The 21,197-nt window shown below is 45.7% G+C and overlaps 1 protein-coding gene across 3 annotated transcripts in view; it reads left to right on the plus strand.

Annotated features, from left to right (window-relative positions):
- Nucleotides 1-21,197, plus strand: part of PPP4R1 (protein phosphatase 4 regulatory subunit 1) — a 689,987-nt gene that overhangs the window by 417,008 nt on the left and 251,782 nt on the right. The gene's annotated exons all lie outside the window — the stretch shown is intronic.

Here is a 21,197-nt window from a genome sequence, read left to right on the forward strand (position 1 = left end):
TCCAGCGACGCCTTCCAAAGGGACCAGCGACCTCGACATCCTCTGAGGACTGCCCCTGCTTCGAAAAGACAAGAAACTCCCGAGGACAGCGGACCTGCTCCAAGAAAAGCTGCAACTTTGTTTCCAGCAGCTTTAAAGAACCCTGCAAGCTCCCCGCAAGAAGCGTGAGACTTGCAACACTGCACCCGGCGACCCCGACTCGGCTGGTGGAGATCCGACACCTCAGGCGGGACCCCAGGACTACTCTGATACTGTGAGTACCAAAACCTGTCCCCCCTGAGCCCCCACAGCGCCGCCTGCAGAGGGAATCCCGAGGCTTCCCCTGACCGCGACTCTTTGAACCTAAAGTCCCGACGCCTGGGAGAGACCCTGCACCCGCAGCCCCCAGGACCTGAAGGACCGGACTTTCACTGGAGAAGTGACCCCCAGGAGTCCCTCTCCCTTGCCCAAGTGGAGGTTTCCCCGAGGAATCCCCCCCTTGCCTGCCTGCAGCGCTGAAGAGATCCCGAGATCTCTCATAGACTAACATTGCGAACCCGACGCTTGTTTCTACACTGCACCCGGCCGCCCCCGCGCCGCTGAGGGTGAAATTTCTGTGTGGACTTGTGTCCCCCCCGGTGCCCTACAAAACCCCCCTGGTCTGCCCTCCGAAGACGCGGGTACTTACCTGCAAGCAGACCGGAACCGGGGCACCCCCTTCTCTCCATTCTAGCCTATGTGTTTTGGGCACCACTTTGAACTCTGCACCTGACCGGCCCTGAGCTGCTGGTGTGGTGACTTTGGGGTTGCTCTGAACCCCCAACGGTGGGCTACCTTGGACCAAGAACTGAACCCTGTAAGTGTCTTACTTACCTGGTAAAACTAACAAAAACTTACCTCCCCCAGGAACTGTGAAAATTGCACTAAGTGTCCACTTTTAAAACAGCTATTTGTCAATAACTTGTAAAGTATACATGCAATTTTGATGATTTAAAGTTCCTAAAGTACTTACCTGCAATACCTTTCGAATGAGATATTACATGTAGAATTTGAACCGATGGTTCTTAAAATAAACTAAGAAAAGATATTTTTCTATATAAAAACCTATTGGCTGGATTTGTCTCTGAGTGTGTGTACCTCATTTATTGTCTATGTGTATGTACAACAAATGCTTAACACTACTCCTTGGATAAGCCTATTGCTCGACCACACTACCACAAAATAGAGCATTAGTATTATCTCTTTTTGCCACTATCTTACCTCTAAGGGGAACCCTTGGACTCTGTGCATGCTATTCCTTACTTTGAAATAGCACATACAGAGCCAACTTCCTACATTGGTGGATCAGCGGTGGGGTACAAGACTTTGCATTTGCTGGACTACTCAGCCAATACCTGATCACACGACAAATTCCAAAATTGTCATTAGAAATTCATTTTTGCAATTTGAAATTTTTCTAAATTCTTAAAAGTCCTGCTAGGGCCTTGTGTGTTAAGTCCCTGTTTAGCATTGTCTTTTTAGAGTTTAAAAGTTTGTTAAAAGTTTGAATTAGATTCTAGAAACAGTTTTAGATTCTTAAAAAAGTATTCCAGCTCTTAGCAGAATAATGTCTGATACAGAGATGCAGGTGGTGGAACTCGACACCACACCTTACCTCCATCTTAAGATGAGGGAGCTAAGGTCTCTCTGTAATATAAAGAAAATAACCATTGGCTCCAGACCTACCAAAATTCAGCTCCAGGAGCTGTTGGCAGAGTTTGAAAAAGCCAACCCCTCTGAGGATGACTTCACAGAGGAAGAAATTAGTGACTTGGAGGGCAATTCCCCCCTTCCAGTCCTAAATAGGGAGACCAGGGCCTCTCAAGCCCTGTCTCCAAAAATGATAGTCAGAAATGTTGCTTCCCTCACAGGAGGGTCCAGCATTTCTGAAATCACTGAGGATGCTCTCAGTGAAGATGACCCCCTGTTAGCCAGGATGGTCAAAAGATTGGCTTTGGAAAAGCAGCTCCTAGCCATAGAAAGGGAAAGAAAAGAGATGGGCCTAGGTCCCATCAATGGTGGCAGCAACTTAAATAGGGTCAGAGATTCTCCTGACATCCTAAAAATCCCCAAAGGGATTGTAACAAAATATGAAGATGGTGATGACATCACCAAATGGTTCACAGCTTTTGAGAGGGCTTGTGTAACCAGAAAAGTGAACAGATCTCACTGGGGTGCTCTCCTTTGGGAAATGTTCACTGGAAAGTGTAGGGATAGACTCCTCACACTCTCTGGAAAAGATGCAGAATCTTATGACCTCATGAAGGGTACCCTGATTGAGGGCTTTGGATTCTCCACTGAGGAGTATAGAATTAGATTCAGGGGGGCTCAAAAATCCTCGAGCCAGACCTGGGTTGATTTTGTAGACTACTCAGTAAAAACACTAGATGGTTGGTTAACTGGAAATGAAGTGTGTGACTATGTTGGGCTTTATAATTTGTTTATGAAAGAACACATTTTAAGTAACTGCTTCAATGAAAAGTTGCATCAGTATCTGGTAGACCTAGGTCCAATTTCTCCCCAAGAATTGGGAAAGAAGGCAGACCACTGGGTCAAGACTAGGGTAACCAAAACTTCCACTGGGGGTGACCAAAAGAAAGGGGTTACAAAAACTCCCCAGGAGAAAGTGGGTGACACTAGAAACAAAGAAAAAGAGTCCTCTGTAGGCCCCCAAAAACCAGAACAGGTGGGTGGGCCCCAAGACACAACCCAAAACAAAGGTGGGTACCAGGGTAAGAACTGGGATGCCACTAAGGCCTGGTGCCACAACTGTAAACAGTCTGGGCACCACACCAAGGACACTTCTTGTCCCAAAAACAAACCCCAGAACAAAATTCCTGGGGTAACCAGTGTAGCCATGGGAGATGACTCCTCAGATGAGGAGGTCTTCCTAGCCTTCAACTGGAAACAGGGTCCAACAGGTGAGTTGGAGATTCCAGAGGGAAGCAGACACTTCCACCACCTACTGGTGAATGGAATCCCAACCACTGCCCTGAGAGACACTTGTGCCAGTCACACTATTGTGCATGACAGGCTGGTGCTCTCAAACCAGTACATCCCAGGTGAGACTGCCAGGGTAAGAGTTAGCCTAGACAGGGTCACTAAGAGGCCTGTGGCTTTAGTACCCATAGAAGTGGGTGGCACTCTTAGCTGGAGAAGGGTAGTAGTCAGTACAGACCTCCCCCTTGATTGTCTCCTTGGAAATGACTACCCAGAGGTTAGTCAGAGCCCAAGAGAGGAACTGGTCCAGTGCCAGTCCTCTCCCAAGGATTCTGGAAGTCCTGCCTCTGCAGTAAATGCAAGCAGGCCCCAGAAGAAGAAGAAAAGAAAACAGAGTAGGAAGGGTGGACAACCTTTAGCCAAGGTTACAGCAAGCCAGGGAGATGCTGCTCCAGTAGGGGAGAACTCCAAAAATGGCCCTGAAAAAGTCCAACCTGACCCACAAGAAGTCCTGGCTAGTCAGGCAACTGTTAAACCTGAGTGGGTGGCTCCTCAGCTAACCGAAGAAAGAGTGGAAGAAGGGTGTTTACTACAAAATGTGGTAACCCCCCACTCTAATACAGCAGACAGGCACCCTGAACCCAAAGAAGCCTGTAACTTAGCCCCTTCCCTTGTAGGTGAAGAGCTAAAGGTGTGGTTCTGGGCACTGACAGCTGTCAGTGGCCTCTGCTGGGTGTTAGCCTTTATGGCTGCACTATCCTTGGCATGGTGGTCAGACCCCATGCCAAATAGCAAGTTAGGCCCCCTGACCCTGTTGGTCATGGTGGGGTTACTCCAGCTCTGGGTAACCTCTTTGGGTAAGCTAGGGATGACCCTGGCTAAGATAAGATTAGCAGAGGTGGATACCTCTAAACCCAAAATAAAAAGAATGGGTGGAGACATTGAAGAGGCAGACAAGAGGCAATTCAGACTAGGTCCTATCACTGTGGAAGTGGGTCAGTTCCCCAAAGGGAATGACCTGAACAGAAGGATGTAAGGCAGAGTAGGCCCTGCAACTAACCAGCCTATTTCTCCTACTCTTCCTCGCCTGACAGACTAGGAAGACTCTCCCAGCTTGGGCTGAGTCTCCTGGCCTGTGGGCTGGGGGGGGCTTGTGTAAAGAAATGGCTCCCTGTTGCAGTTACCCCCCACTTTTTGCCTGATACTGATGCTGACTTGACTGAGAAGTGTGCTGGGACCCTGCTAACCAGGCCCCAGCACCAGTGTTCCTTCACCTAAAATGTACCATTGTAACCACAATTGGCACACCCTGGCATTCAGATAAGTCCCTTGTAACTGGTACTTCTAGTACCAAGGGCCCTGATGCCAAGGAAGGTCTCTAAGGGCTACAGCATGTCTTATGCCACCCTGGAGACCTCTCACTCAGCACAGACACACTGCTTGCCAGCTTGTGTGTGCTAGTGAGGACAAAACGAGTAAGTCGACATGGCACTCCCCTCAGGGTGCCATGCCAGCCTCTCACTGCCTATGCAGTATAGGTAAGACACCCCTCTAGCAGGCCTTACAGCCCTAAGGCAGGGTGTACTATACCATAGGTGAGGGTACCAGTGCATGAGCATGGTACCCCTACAGTGTCTAAACAAAACCTTAGACATTGTAAGTGCAGGGTAGCCATAAGAGTATATGGTCTGGGAGTCTGTCAAACACGAACTCCACAGCACCATAATGGCTACACTGAAAACTGGGAAGTTTGGTATCAAACTTCTCAGCACAATAAATGCACACTGATGCCAGTGTACATTTTATTGCAAAACACACCCCAGAGGGCACCTTAGAGGTGCCCCCTGAAACTTAACCGACTGTCTGTGTAGGCTGACTAGTTCCAGCAGCCTGCCACACCAGAGACATGTTGCTGGCCCCATGGGGAGAGTGCCTTTGTCACTCTGAGGCCAGTGACAAAGCCTGCACTGGGTGGAGATGCTAACACCTCCCCCAGGCAGGAGCTGTGACACCTGGCGGTGAGCCTCAAAGGCTCAACCCTTTGTCACAGCCCAGCAGGGCACTCCAGCTTAGTGGAGTTGCCCGCCCCCTCCGGCCACGGCCCCCACTTTTGGCGGCAAGGCTGGAGGGAACAAAGAAAGCTACAAGGAGGAGTCACTGGCCAGTCAGGACAGCCCCTAAGGTGTCCTGAGCTGAGGTGACTCTGACTTTTAGAAATCCTCCATCTTGCAGATGGAGGATTCCCCCAATAGGGTTAGGATTGTGACCCCCTCCCCTTGGGAGGAGGCACAAAGAGGGTGTACCCACCCTCAGGGCTAGTAGCCATTGGCTACTAACCCCCCAGACCTAAACACGCCCTTAAATTTAGTATTTAAGGGCTACCCTGAACCCTAGGAAATTAGATTCCTGCAACTACAAGAAGAAGGACTGCCCAGCTGAAAACCCCTGCAGCGGAAGACCAGAAGACGACAACTGCCTTGGCTCCAGAAACTCACCGGCCTGTCTCCTGCCTTCCAAAGATCCTGCTCCAGCGACGCCTTCCAAAGGGACCAGCGACCTCGACATCCTCTGAGGACTGCCCCTGCTTCGAAAAGACAAGAAACTCCCGAGGACAGCGGACCTGCTCCAAGAAAAGCTGCAACTTTGTTTCCAGCAGCTTTAAAGAACCCTGCAAGCTCCCCGCAAGAAGCGTGAGACTTGCAACACTGCACCCGGCGACCCCGACTCGGCTGGTGGAGATCCGACACCTCAGGCGGGACCCCAGGACTACTCTGATACTGTGAGTACCAAAACCTGTCCCCCCTGAGCCCCCACAGCGCCGCCTGCAGAGGGAATCCCGAGGCTTCCCCTGACCGCGACTCTTTGAACCTAAAGTCCCGACGCCTGGGAGAGACCCTGCACCCGCAGCCCCCAGGACCTGAAGGACCGGACTTTCACTGGAGAAGTGACCCCCAGGAGTCCCTCTCCCTTGCCCAAGTGGAGGTTTCCCAGAGGAATCCCCCCCTTGCCTGCCTGCAGCGCTGAAGAGATCCCGAGATCTCTCATAGACTAACATTGCGAACCCGACGCTTGTTTCTACACTGCACCCGGCCGCCCCCGCGCCGCTGAGGGTGAAATTTCTGTGTGGACTTGTGTCCCCCCCGGTGCCCTACAAAACCCCCCTGGTCTGCCCTCCGAAGACGCGGGTACTTACCTGCAAGCAGACCGGAACCGGGGCACCCCCTTCTCTCCATTCTAGCCTATGTGTTTTGGGCACCACTTTGAACTCTGCACCTGACCGGCCCTGAGCTGCTGGTGTGGTGACTTTGGGGTTGCTCTGAACCCCCAACGGTGGGCTACCTTGGACCAAGAACTGAACCCTGTAAGTGTCTTACTTACCTGGTTAACCTAACAAATACTTACCTCCCCTAGGAACTGTGAAAATTGCACTAAGTGTCCACTTTTAAAACAGCTATTTGTGAATAACTTGAAAAGTATACATGCAATTTTGATGATTTAAAGTTCCTAAAGTACTTACCTGCAATACCTTTCGAATGAGATATTACATGTAGAATTTGAACCGATGGTTCTTAAAATAAACTAAGAAAAGATATTTTTCTATATAAAAACCTATTGGCTGGATTTGTCTCTGAGTGTGTGTACCTCATTTATTGTCTATGTGTATGTACAACAAATGCTTAACACTACTCCTTGGATAAGCCTATTGCTCGACCACACTACCACAAAATAGAGCATTAGTATTATCTCTTTTTGCCACTATCTTACCTCTAAGGGGAACCCTTGGACTCTGTGCATGCTATTCCTTACTTTGAAATAGCACATACAGAGCCAACTTCCTACATATGGTCTTTGGAAAGCCTCTCAGCAGGATGGGGGAGCTGAAGATTAAAGAGCAAGTAATTAGCAAGGTTCAGAATTTCCCCTATTTATGGGTTATTTTCGGTGATAAAGGCACCCCTTTATCTCTAGGAGAGGGGTGCTGTATAATACTACAGTTGGTGCCACGTTTGACTTTACTGCAAGGGTGGGAAATAAACCTATTAAGACCCTGCTTGAAGTTTATAGGCGTAAATGTCTTCCAGTCCTGCTGTATGGTGCTACACTTTAGGGGTATATGGACAACAGGGCCCCTGCAGTAGAGGAAAATCGCTTTTGCAGAAGGTTACTAGGAGTTGGTCAAAACACCTCTGGCTTTTGCCTGTACATTGAATTAGATCTTGAGTCTGTACAATATACCATCCAGCTTGCTCCCTTCTTGTTATGGATCTCTATTTGGACTGATGAATGTGCCTCTTTTAACAGAGCGATACTGCAGGACTGTTTGGCCTGTGATCATGTGAAGGATATTCCCTGGCAGATGTATATAAGAAAGGTAGCCTATGTATTGGGGCGGCCGGACATGTTTGAGGCTCCTGAGGGTCTGACCAGCCGAGATAAATATTGGGCTAAGGTAAATTTTCTGAAAATCTTGGGGACTAAAAGAGAGGAGGAGTATTTAAGGAAAAAAATCTGTAAGAGATTTTATTATGCTAAAGATGAGGGTGGATCCTGAGCCCTATCTTTCAGAGATAAGAAATGTGAGGTAAAGGACTCATCACGCGATTTCGCCTAGGGGTTATCAGAGGTAACTTATGCTTTCCGTTAGGTCAATATGATGAAAAATCCATAAAACATTACCCCTGTGATGGAGTGGCCTTGCAGACTTTGATTCACTTTACTTTGTTTTGTGATTTTTATGTGCCCTTTAGGTGTCTTTTCTTACTCCCCCTGTTGAGGCCTAAGGGTTTTGTGCAATATCACCCAGCTTTATTGTGGCTGCGCATGGCTTCTGATGCATTGGTGTGGTGGGGGCTGGGATCTTTTTTTGAAGGTAGCTATTACCTGGCGGAATAATTTAGAGTATTTTTAAAAGATTTTAGAACTTTTAACTTGATAGATGTATTATCTTTTTAATGAATTCCAGATTGAAATTCTTTTATTTGTGTACATTTTGTTTAGTAGGATATGATGGGATTTATATATTGGTTTAATGAAATCTTTTTTTATGTATTGTATTGCTTATTTATTTTTATGGTTGATTATTTTCATACCGAATAAAGCGTTTTAATGATGATGATATACACATATGTGTGTGTATATTTGTGGCCTGCGTAGCTGTAGATACACATGCTCTGCATACTCCTGCTACCCAGTGCTGTGCTCGGATGTGTGCATCTTGTTCTTCTTCTAAGAAGTCTTTCGAGTCACAAGGTATAGTGACTCCTCTTACTACTGGTAATGCACAAGGGAATCTGCTCCATTGTTTGATTGTTATTTTCTCCACCATTAGTTTCGGGGTATATCCACCAAGCTCCAGGTTTAATGCCTTGCAATGTTCATCTCTGGCTTCTTGGCTCTCTCTTCCCGTTGGTTAAGGCAACCTGTTCTTGCAGTATTTTTTTGTGTTGTTGCCTTTTTCATCTGTCCCATTGAGAATTTTAACTGAGTGATGGAAAGGTCTCTAATTCATACGGTCCACTTTGTATCCCTGGACAGACCTCCATTAGGTTTGCAACCTTTATCCGCCCCGGATCACAACAAGGCCTCCAGCTCCGCCTGCCTCACCATCTGCTCTAAAAAGACATTTCAGTACTGACCCGATGGATGACTTTCTTGACCCTCACACAGTGGCAAAGAGAGCATACCTGACCTCTTCGGTGAACAGCACATCAAGGAGGGGACACAGCCGGGACCCTTGGGTGAGCATCCCCGAGCCCAGGTGTCATTTTGAGCCTGAGGTCCTCAAGGTCCATCCACAGAAGACTTTAACCATGAATACCACGTCCCTTGCTCTGCCATCTCCCTGACATATCACTCATGTCTCTGTACCCCTTGGGGTCAGGCATCAAGCCCAGAAGCCCAATGCCAGACTCCCAGTACGCCCCTGCTTAAAAACAATGGTCTGCACCCACTGAGCCCTCAGATCAGACCTTGTGAGTCTTCTTCAGCACTGAAACAGCTACAGAAGACCCGACTCCCAGTGGCCAACAACAGCTTTGATGCTGACCCCAGCCGAAAGGCCTGGGGCCCTAAGCTCTGTCCTCTCATCCACCAGCAAACTGGAGGATCCTTACTCAGCTTCCACCAAAAGCTGAGGTCACTATCTGTCATAAGCGGAAGTTGATTTTTGAATAGGCTCTTGCCTGAAGCCTGAACCACCGACTAGACCAAGAAACACCAGGATCAGTACACTAGCCCTTTACCTCCTAGACCCCATCCTCCTCCTCCACCTTCCTTTTCTCCTTCTACTCTTCCTCCATCCTCTTCCCACTCCCCCTCGTCTTCCCCTCCTCCTCTTCCCCCTTCCTCCTCTTCCTGCTTTGCCTCAAACACTGTGAGCCCCTCCACCTCAATCACCAGACAGTTTCCCACACATCTCTTGTGGAGAGCAGTCCAACCTAACCATTGGATCCCTACGAGGCCCCAGGATGACCCATGGGATGACTACGATGCAACCCATCCAGGGACACTGACCTGGACCTTTACCCTGCCAAGCCATCCCTGCCAGATGACACCACCTCCTACCACGAGGTTCTGCACTGGGCTACTACCTTTCATAAGGTGGGGCTGCACAAGGTCCAGAAAGATAAGGACTTCCTCTTGGAGATGCTGCTCTCCACCCATTGTTCTTTTCAGTTCCTTCCTATGCTCAAGGCAATGCTGAAAATCGCTCCTGAGGTATTCAGAGAGCCAGTAAAAGTCAGGATGGTCACCCCCAGGGAGCACAAAAAGTATAAACCCTCCCGCTCTGACCTACTTAACACCCACTCCGTCCACAAACATGCAATTGAACTCTGGGACCTCCTGACCACATACTCGCCCGACGTCACATTCCTCACCGAAACTTGGATGAATTCGGTGTTAGAACCAGACGTAGCCATAGCCATACCAGAAAACTACAAGATCACCAGAAGAGACCGAATCAACAGACCAGGAGGAGGAATCACCTTATTCCACAAAAACACCATAAGAGTCTCCACCAGCTCCCACGACACCATCAACTCCGCCGAGCACCTCCACTTCAAAATCCACATCAACGCCAACGACACACTCAGAGGAACACTGGTCTACAGACCCCCTTGACCCAGACCACAGTTCTGTGATGACATTGCAGGTGCCATCAGCTCCCAAGCCCTCGCCTCAACAGACTACATCCTCCTTGGTGACCTAAACTTCCACCTAGAAAATAACGATATCAACACCACCAACCTAATCGACAACCTCGCCAACTTCGGCCTCAAGCAACTCGGCACTACACCCACCCACTCCGCAGGCCACACACTCGACCCCATCTTCTCAGCCAGCAACCACGTCTCTTTCATCCACACCACCAAACTCAGTTGGACAGACCACCGCTGCATCCACTTCTCCTGCCAAAAACCAGTCACTCACCACCACTGCACACAACCCCCCCTGACGCAACTGGAGCAAAATATTAACGGATCAACTGATCTCCACTCTCGCCCGGGCCCCACCCCCTGAGACCCCAACATAGCCACCACCAACCTGCATAGCTGGATAGAAGATGCGCCAACACCCTCGCACCGCTCAAAAAAAAACCAAACACCTCCCACAGAATCAAGGCCAGCTGGTTCACCCCAGAACTACAGGAATCCAAACGGCTATGTCACAGAATGGAAAAAACCTGGCGCCTTGACCCTACCAACTCCAACCACATTGCTTTCAAGGATGCCCTACCAAACATCACCAACTGATCCGCACCACCAAAAGGACCCACTTAAACCGCATCAACGCCAATGCTCACAACAGTAAAGAGCTCTTCGGCACCGTCAATGAGCTCTCCACTCCCAGGACCTGCTCCAATGAACCCCTGCCATCACAAAATTGTAAACAGCCAACTATCACGTTTCCTGGAAGACAGCAAGGTACTCGACACCTCCCAATCCGGATTCCGCAGAAACCACAGCACTGAGCCTGCACTCATTGCTGCCACAGACTACATTAGGACCATGCTAGATGAAGGAGAAACAGCAGCACTCATCCTCCTGGACCTCTCCGCAGCTTTCAACACGGTATGTCATCACACTCTCCGCAAACGCCTACACAACGCTGGAATCCGCGACAAGGCACTCGACTGGATCTCGTCATTTCTCTCAGGCAGAACCCAGAGAGTCCCGCCTCCCACCGTTCCTGTCAGAAGCTTCCAGAATCATCTGTGGAGTTCCCCAAGGATTTTCGCTCGGCCCCACGCTCTTCAACGTTTACATGGCCCCCCTCGCCGACATCGCACGAACCCACCACATCAACGTAGTTTCCTATGCAGACGACACTCAGCTCATCCTCTCCCTCACGAAAGACCCTGCAACTGCAAAGAACAACCTCCACAATGGACTTCACGCCATCGCCAGCTGGATGGAATCAAGCCACCTCAAGTTAAACACAGACAAGACAGAAATCCTCATCTTTGGCACCAACCCCTCAACTTGGAATGACTCCTGGTGGCTGACTCCCTAGGAACAGCACCCTCACCCACCACCCACGCACGCAACCTAGGCTTCATCTTGGACTCCACACTCAGCATGACTCAGCAGGTCCATGCCATCTCCTCTTCCTGCTACAACACTCTCCGAATGCTCTGCAAAATCTTCAAGTGGATTCCCGTTGAAGCCAGGAAAACTGTCACCCACGCCCTGGTCAGCAGCCAATTGGACTACGGAAACGCCCTATATGCAGGAATATCAACCAAACTCCTAACAAAACTGCAAAGAATCCAGAACGCAGCCGCCCGCCTCATTCTGGACATCCCACGCCATGATCACATTTCCCCCCACCTCAGAGACCTTCACTGGCTACCAGTGTCAAAGAGGATCACCTTCAAACTCCTCATCCACGCAGACAAGGCCCTCCACAACACAGACCCAGCCTACCTCAACGACACTCACCTTCCACACACCCACCCGCAATCTTCGCTCCGCCAGCCTCGCCCTCGCCTCCATGCGCCGCACCACTGCCGGAGGAAGATCCTTCTCTCACCTAGCCGGCAAGACCTGGAACTCCCTACCACTCCACCTTCGCCAGACCCAAGACCTCTTGACATTCAGGAAACGCCTCAAGACATGGCTCTACGACCAGTAGCTCCCCCTCCCCCAGCGCCTTGAGACCCTAACGGGTGATTAATGCGCTCTATAAATCCTTGATTGATTGATTGATTGTGTTTTTGTGTAATAATCCATACAGAGTCCAAATAATAAGCCTGACACGCTGATGTGCCTAGTAAATACGAACTGACTTCTGGGCTGATAATGAGTTAGCATATCATGTACCATACATGGCAGCTTTGGACAAGGCATAGAGTGCACGTTGTACAATGGCAAATAAAATATGCAGCGTGAACTGTCTTCTTAGAATGAGGCAGCTTATTAAATAAATAAATACAACTAGCTTAAAACATGCTAGAATTATGAAAAATAATAAAATGCTTATGAATGTAAAAGGCACAGGCTTCTGGCCTAATGCTATAATAAGGGTGTCCTATCTAGGTCCTAAAGGGGTCCTACAACATCCTCCTCTTGCCGGAACAGGAGTGCAGAGACTAGTATCTGAATAAAACTATCATAAAACCTATATAAAAACTATAAAATCATAAAAGTGGACAAGCAGAGCAATCCAAAGGCACAAGGCCAAATTAAAAATCTTTGAGAAAACGTAATGCCAAATTTAAAAATCAATGGAATCCCGCATGAGGTCATTTATGCCCCTCCCTAAGAAATCAAGAGCTTTGTCTCTTCAAGAAAGATGTGAAAACCTTCCTTTTCAAAGTCCCTTTCAACACACATCATCTTTAATAGGAACCCTGTCTTAAGCTGTCACTAGAGATTCATTTCTCAGTACCTCACTTTAATGCCCTCAATCTGCTCTTCTTGCCCAGTCCTTTAATCTGTTTTATTCTTTTTGCCACTTATGCGTACTAACTGCAATCCATAGATGCTACAATCACTGATGGACCACCACCTTTTGAGAAGATTGGGTGGCATGAGAGTACTGGGAGACAATTGAAGTCAGCAGTGGCATTAATTCACTATTAGAGATGCAAAAATGTATCCAGTTCCTGCCAAATGGATAGGACAATGTGAGAACAAGTAGTTTAGACTGGTCTCAAAACCCACAGATTAGATGTTCACTAGGTGCAGCGATCAACTAGAATAATTTACTAACCGCAAGTCTCAAGATAATTCATTGTTTGTTTACTGTAACATGTTTTACTTGTGATACAAAGGCACCTTTTGTGTCTTTTTGAATAATGACGCCAATTAAGCAAAATTAAGCAGCTTACTACAATGTCTGTTTTTGCCAAAGTAAAAACGAGAAGATCCTTTAGGAAGCACAAATAATGTGAGGAGCAGCAAACATTATGGTATAAACTCCCTAACATTAATGAAAGCAAGCTCCCACGTGCCAGAGGTGACATAAGAGGTAACACTAGCTTCTAGTGGATACTTCTGAGGATTCCTCACCTTAAGAATATCCCCAGGAGCTAGACTGGATCTGGAAAATATAAACAGCATTGCTCTTCTGCGCTGGTAGGTGCTGCTGTGTTGACTTTGTACTGTCCTGAAATTGGCAAAGGAACCAAGTAAAATTGTATTGCCAGAAAATGTTTGTGAGGCATGCCTCTGGTGTTTGGGTTCAGGGAATGACTCGCGGTCCTACAAAAAGTGTGCCCTTATGAATCTGCAGACAATCGGGGAATGTGAAGCAAGCTGTATGTCTCTTCCCCTCAAAGTCGAGGGTTTGGACCCATTCCAGTGACAAGTCTTCATCATGGTCCAAGTCTTCCATTAGTCAGAGCAGGCGGCCAAGCAAGGTTCATCCTAGTCCTGCCACTCTCAGCCTGAGCAGTCGTGGGGATGTCAGGGTATCTCTCAGTTTTGCTCCCAGTCCCAAACCGAAGAATCGATTCCACAGCTGATCCTGTTGCACTCAAAGTTTCTCAGGCTATCAGTGATTTTGCAGCAGATTGAGGCCTTTGAAGAGGCCATGTATACATTTTTGGCACTCATCTGGCTCCTTCTGGTTCGCCATTGGGCCCCAAAAGTCTGCAAAGACTTCCAGTCAGGTTACCACTGGCGAGTCGTCACTCATTGCCATCTGTGGTTCTTGAACCTGTCTCTGGGTCCCCTCTGAGGTCAGAGCAGATTTCCAGTCCAGCACAAAAATCCACGCTGGTCTCTTTGACATCAACACCAGTCCTGACGCAGCCAAGGAAGACCTTGTCTCAATAGATGTATGCTACTCCGAGCTGAATTAGTCTCAACCTTGATCAAAGCTGTACTGAAGCACCTGGTCCCACTTGAGTCTGACTCAGACAGAATCCTGCCTTTACTTCTGAGCCACACCCCAGCAGTCCAACAACTTTTCAGTTCTCAGTCAACTAGCTTTTGGAGATGACAGTGGAGATGAAGGGCATTATCTTACCCTTGACTATGATGATGAAAATCTTTACATGGATTTCTAGGGGACCTTGTGGGTTGGCCAATTCGTCGGACACTGGGTTGTGTTTTCTCCAGGCCAAAAAAATAGAGGGAAGTGCTTCCTTTGCTGTGGTGATAAGCTGTGCTGCAGAGGTCTTAGACTTACAGCTGCTGGCTGTTTATGCATGGTTAAGACTGTGTTAACTGAAGTTTTGCAACTTTGCAGACCTCTTCCAAGTCTTTACTGTCACTCATTAAAACCCTGACAGGTGCCTTAATGGCCACCTGGTCCTAGCCCGTGTTTATGTCCCCTGGTGAACTTTCAGGTAGCCAGATGAGTTTGACATCTTAGTGCAGCACCCCTATGCTACAAAGTCCGGTAGTTGAGACTTCTATCAGCAAAGTGATCCCCAATTCACTCCCAGCAATCCCCATATCACACAGACAGTAACAAAAATGGAAGCATTTGAGAAAAGGATGTTTTTAACAGCCTCCTTACACCTCTGGTTAGTCAATGCCAGCTGTTTGCAGGGGAGATATTTAAATGTTTTAGGGAACAATGGTTGGTGAGATCTAGCCAGAAATCACTGAGGGATTGTGGGCCAACCTGGCTCAAACCATCCAGGATGGTCAGAATACTGCCCAATAATTTATCCACTCTAGAATAGACACCACAGACTGCTTGGGCAGACCATTTGGCACTAACATATGATGCCTTGGTAAAACACATGGATGACATCCGTGGGCTTTTCTGGAGACCCGTAAGCCTCAGTGATGGATGTGCTGTTTGATGATTTTCACTAGTTTGGGGAGAAGCCAGATTCAGTATTGGAACACTTTAAAGAAAGCTGTTGTGGGAATGAGCCAAAAGCTCTTTCAGTGCACCTGCTTTACACTACCATTTTCCCAGATAAAGTGGTGCTGAGGACCAGCAGTGTGACTTCTTTTTACATAGGGCAATCCATCACTCTTCTAGCATTTGCTTCGCCTCATCCCTTGAAAGAGAAGAAGAAACTCCATTGGCTGGACCCAAAAAAAAGTCTTGAGCTTTTATATTGATCTTACTAAAGACCATTCGGTGGATGGGGAAGATTATGCCAGATTTCTAAATCATTTGATATGTTATCATCTGTCCTAGATAGTTTTTTCTTTACTTCGTCAGCAAGTGCCCATTGTTTTTCATCCGTCATCCAGTCTTCTGCTTTGGAACTCTGTATGCCATCCAAGTGTGTTGCTATTAGTCCCCAGTCAACCAAAAGCGCAAGTATAAACCACCTTATTTTTGTTCTTGGAACGGCTGTGCTTAATACATAATAAAATTACCTGAGGTTCTATCCACCGGGAGGTGATCACTCTATTTTGCATGACTTGGAACTTGGTGCATCTTTCTACTCCTTGTGAGTGAATAGATCCCACAGTCAATCTCTCATTTTTGTTGCACTGATAGCTGCCATTTGGGTGTAATAAGTCAAATTGCTGATTAGTCTGGTGATAATCCTTCTGCCTTGATCTGTTCTGACTTCCAATTCCAACATGTATATTGCATAAGGGGTTCATGTGAAGTGCCCATACATATCTTGCCGTCCTTGATATATTTAAACATTTTCTAAACTGTCCCACTTCCAAATGAAAATTTTCGACAGCACCCTTGAGTGTTTGCAAGGCACCAGTTTTTATATGTTGTCATCTATGACGAGTCTCTCAGACTTCCATTTTATCATGTTCACATTTTTATGTAATTAAGCTAGTTCCGGCGGAAACCAAAGTGGCAATTGATATAAAGGCAGTGTCTTACCCTATGTCATTCTAAAAAAAACGTCCTAGCTGGTAACATCATATTCACCAAATCTATCTTCATTTGTCCTTTGTGTATTCCCCCCCGCCCCAAAAAAAAACAGTGTTTTATCTATAAACGTTTCTCCTCCAAAGGAGCCATCAAGAGACTTGAACTGCTGTGCTGCAAATTTTGGTTTTATGAACAGTAAGCTTGGCTTTAAATGCATGCTGCATTGAAACAAATACAAAAACCTGAGGAGAGATAGCATCTTAACTATTGCTATTCTGCCTTCCAGTAAGGATGTCCAAAATCTATTGACCTGTTGGTATTACATAGTAGTCCATCCGTATTCAACATGCTGTCTCTGTTCTGTATGTAACCTTATTGGCAAAGGAGCAGAATTTTTTTTCATTTTCCAGGTTATCTCTAATTTTAGCAGTAATGCGTGTGCCAGTGGTCGGAGGGATCCAATTGCATCATGTGACATTTATGTACAGGCCGGCTTGTCATCCATAAAATTGTAATATCTGTACAAGCCCTTCAATCAATTCAGAAGGTTTTGGTAGGACACTAAGAGATATTCTACGTACAGCAGTGAGATGTGTTTACAATGATGGATTTCTATTCCACAGTCACCAAGATCTGTGTAGCAGTAGGGCAAGTAACACCGGGAACAGAAGGCAACCTTGTTCCTCTTTCCAGGTCCCACAAATCTGTTTTAATTATTATAAGATTTCATTATTGATTCTGACCATTTCGTAATATTTTATATACAGGAGTGTGATCATTCTAAATAATGGGCCAAAGTTAACGGCTTTCAACACTAGCAACAGGTAGTGCCATGAAAGTGAATCAAAATCTTTTTTGCGTCTTTGTCCAAAGACGTGTCAGCTCCTTAGCTGCACCGCTGAACCACATTGTAATGCGAGCTAAGCACCTGATATTGAGAGCAATTATCCTACCTGAGATGAAGTAACATTATTTTTCTTTTAATTAACCAGTTGATCCATCATTTGATTAAGCCTAATTATCAGTATATTGGCTAGAACTTTGTCTGTTAAGCAGTGACAAGGGCCAATATGCTTTATAATCTAAAGAGTCTCTGCATTGTTAGTCTTTACCTTGCATTTCACTATTATAATCATTATGAATGTGATACCACTCTGCTAGGAGCCCAGCCCAACCTGGAGTTTTGCCTGCATGAACTCTTTAATATCCCCATGAAGGATGGTCAGTATCCAAGAGATTTTCATTTATCTTCTGTCTAATCTCCATTCAGGTTTACACTGCAAAGGGAACATGTGTAACTTGCAGCTTCTCTTTCGTGGATTTACCTATGAAGTGGCAGGAAAATTAATTTCATCCCACATCATACATACACATAACAGCAACATAGATATCTATATAGTTGTCTGTGCAGTTTGGGGGTGGGGCAAAATTCCAGTCTGTCCAGTCTGAAGTTGCCTGTATCTGGGTGCTTTTGTGGGCTACTCATCAACGTTATAGGACTTGTGCCTATACCGATTATAGACATCCAAAGATAAGTTTGAGAAAAACAATTCCACAATTATAACCTAAGCCCCACTGACTGCACAATGTGAATCTACAGTAAGCCCACGCTGTGCAGCTTTGATAAAAGGTAAATAGTTTTCCTTTTCGCTTTTTATTGTTTGTTGGCTTTGAAGAGAGGTGACATACTTCCTATTCACTTGCAAAGTAAATGAAAGGCGTTGCTCTTCCACTTTATATCTGTGATCTATTTTGAGACTTGAGGTTCAAGTATAGTGTATGTACATCTATTGTAGGTAGGGCCCTCGTTCCCAGTATACTAAGGGCCACATGTACGAACACTTTTACCCATAGACACAGAATGGGTAAAAACCTTTGCTACATCTGGCCCTAATTTCTTTTATTAATGAGATAAACCAAGAAAAAAGGAAACTAGAATAGTCAGATATGACCAAATGTTCAAAACTTGGGTTAGCAGAGGGTCACATCACAGAAGAAAAATACAATTAGTCCAAATAGATCAAACTGTTCTTTTATTTGTGTCACAATTTTTAGTTTAGGAAAGTTGCAGTCCTTTCATTCCTAGCTGATTTTGAGCTAAGTAGTTTCTACAACTTTAGGTTAGCAAATAATTTAGGATTTTTCTGCAAGCACTAAATGGTTTTGGGTCACCTCCATTCAGTATTTTCATCTGAAAGTTAACTGGATTACATCTGTGCGGTGATAATCACGGTTGATGGCAGATAGAGAAGGGACATGTTCAGCTGAGTGTACCTTCAGTCAGTGTACAGTAGAAGTAGCTGCAGTTGTGATGAATACTCCTTAAGTCAGTATGTTGTGATGTTGTGTGGATTGATGGTAGAAATCCGGAGGTACAGTGGAACGTAATGTTTTGTAAGGGTTTGTATATGAAGTAGGTTGACCAGTTCATATGAAAATCAACTCATATCATTGCACCAATGACCCATGAGGTATAATAAAATCCTTGCTTGGACAGAACACCACCCATGCATATTTGTATAGTTTCTGAGGAAAAAGGTTTGTGGTAGTTAAATCAAGAGTTATCAATTGTATTGGTCAACCATATAACGAGGAGTGAAATACAGCAATCCATTGTTTATCTCTGGGTTGAGCAATGTAGGACCTGAAACGATTTCTAGCACTTTTGGAGTTTGCTGACTGGTGAGGAAGGCAACTTTGTACTAAGGGAAGTGCATTGCCTCCATGTTACTAAACATCATTCCAGTTCAGTGCACAAGAAGGGCCTTTTGCATTTTTGCCATTCATTTTGAGGCTGCTAGATTTCATCAATGCTTTGATGTGTTTGTCGCACCCAAGGAATAATATTCCTCCTCTCAGATGCATAGTATACCTGGAATATGAAGCAGACAGCAAGTACACTTAGAACTGGCCCTGGCAGAAGCAGACAGTGTAATGTTTTAATTATTGAACATGTAGCAGTGCAAATGTGACTAGGTATTCCTAAGGTGTAGGTGTCTCTTACTCACTGCCTGTTTCCTGGAATGTTTGGGCATGAAGTGGGTAGTGTGCACTGTTATTCAGACCATCATGAATTAAATAAATATGGTGCTACTATGATAATACTTGGGTAATGCACACCTTTTCAGTATGCTTTCATCTTACTTAAACCTAATTGTAGTTGCACACCGACTCCACCTTCTTAAATGTACATCTGACAAAATGTTTGATGCCTGATTGATTGTGTTGGATGTTTATTTACATGTTTTTATAAAGTTTACTTGTGAGTGTGAGCCATTTTATAATGAGATTGAGTTCAGTTGTTACGTGGACACTTAAGTGGCAGACTGATTTTATACAGTTCTTACGGATTTAGTAGAACTGTGTATTAGGACAACAGAACTTCACAGTAAAGAGACTGAGTATACTTACATCATCAGTAAGTGTTTTCTTTTTTTGGCTAGCTCACAGTACCCATCTATCTTTTGGTGTGTGGTATCCTGCTTGTCGTGTTACACAATGATGTAATGGAATGTTAGGGTTATGAGGGTTCTCTGAAGGGAAGTTAAGACGGAGAAATCAGGGCTGAGCGTCTAACTACATCTGCTCCTGGTAGGGTCATTTAAGTATACATTCAACTTAAAATAAACCCTCTCTTTGTCTTCTGCCGTCTGCCTATTTCTAAATGCTAACCAGCATCACAGCAATGGCGACAGGATTTAAAGGACCCAGCAATATGTAAAGCTGGTCTCCTCTACATGGACTTGGAGGGTAAGAGAAAAGAACATACTCTTTATCACTTAAAAAAGGGATGCTGCTTTTGTAATTATAGCCCCACCAGTGCCTTTCTAACTGAAAGCCCTATGATAATTATGTAGCCCTGCAAAAAGAGAACTTGTTTTGGGAGTGACATTTTCGTTATGGTCTTTGGTTGAATTGAAAACTATTCTTGTGAGAGACGTCCAGTGACGGTGCCCGAGATCACAGGGCTGTTTGAGGTTACATCAAAGCTACCTTCATATCCAGTGGGAAGTGGTTTCAGTAAGAGCTTTCCCCCCCAAGGAAACTCTGCCCAAGATAACACTGCAGTGTGCCAGTTCACAGTGGTGAGTGTTCTATGATAGGTTTTTTGTGCCAGAGGGAGATCTGCTTCTACTGTTTGACAAGACCAATGAGAAGCTGACGACAGTGCTGCATACCATTTCAGAACCATATTGTGTGCTATAGCTGTTATACTTCTGGCAGTAAAATATCTCATGGAGATTGCACTCGAAAAGCATCTTGAGATATCTCTGTTGTGGGCAGTTGGCAGCACGTCGTTTCATACACCAGGGTTCGAGTTGACTCTGCAAGACTACATTTTCAAAGTGTTCTCTTACTGTATCAATAGTGTGTGATTTATCTTATTTCCTTGCTGTATTCATGGTCTTGGAGGTATTGTGTGCTGTGGCTATGGTAGCTCATAAAGCCAGTTTGGCAAATAAAAATGTAAAAGAAAACAATTCTGCTATTTTGTTTTCACTTTCACTCGTGGGAACCTGCATCATCCACAGATAAGTTGGTGGGTATCGATTATTATTTTTTTTTTCTTTTCTGACTGATGATGTTTGACGTCTACCAACCTGGTATAAAACTGACAGGATTCCACGCCACATTTATCAGAAGGAGTTGAGTACCACTGACTTCTCAGTGTTCCGTGAAAGATTTTTCTGGGGCTTGTTCAATGGCAAGTCGATCCAATTACATCAGAGCATCACCATTGTTAAGAAGAAGCTGTCTGCCTTTTGTATTTGTTTTAATAATGATTTGACTCTGTAAGGTGATTCAGAAGTATGTGTTAGCATGCGTTCTTTTTACAATTTAACCATTTAATGTCCAGTGTTTTCTTTCAAGTGCTGATGTATGCTGGGCATTTCTTAAGGGGTTCAACATGGTATCTCTTATTCCTTTACGTAGCTTAAGACGATATTTTGATGTTATTTATCATGTAATCGTTTTCACAA

This window comes from Pleurodeles waltl, chromosome 2_1 (assembly GCF_031143425.1).
Source record: "Pleurodeles waltl isolate 20211129_DDA chromosome 2_1, aPleWal1.hap1.20221129, whole genome shotgun sequence".
Classification (NCBI taxonomy): domain Eukaryota; kingdom Metazoa; phylum Chordata; class Amphibia; order Caudata; family Salamandridae; genus Pleurodeles; species Pleurodeles waltl.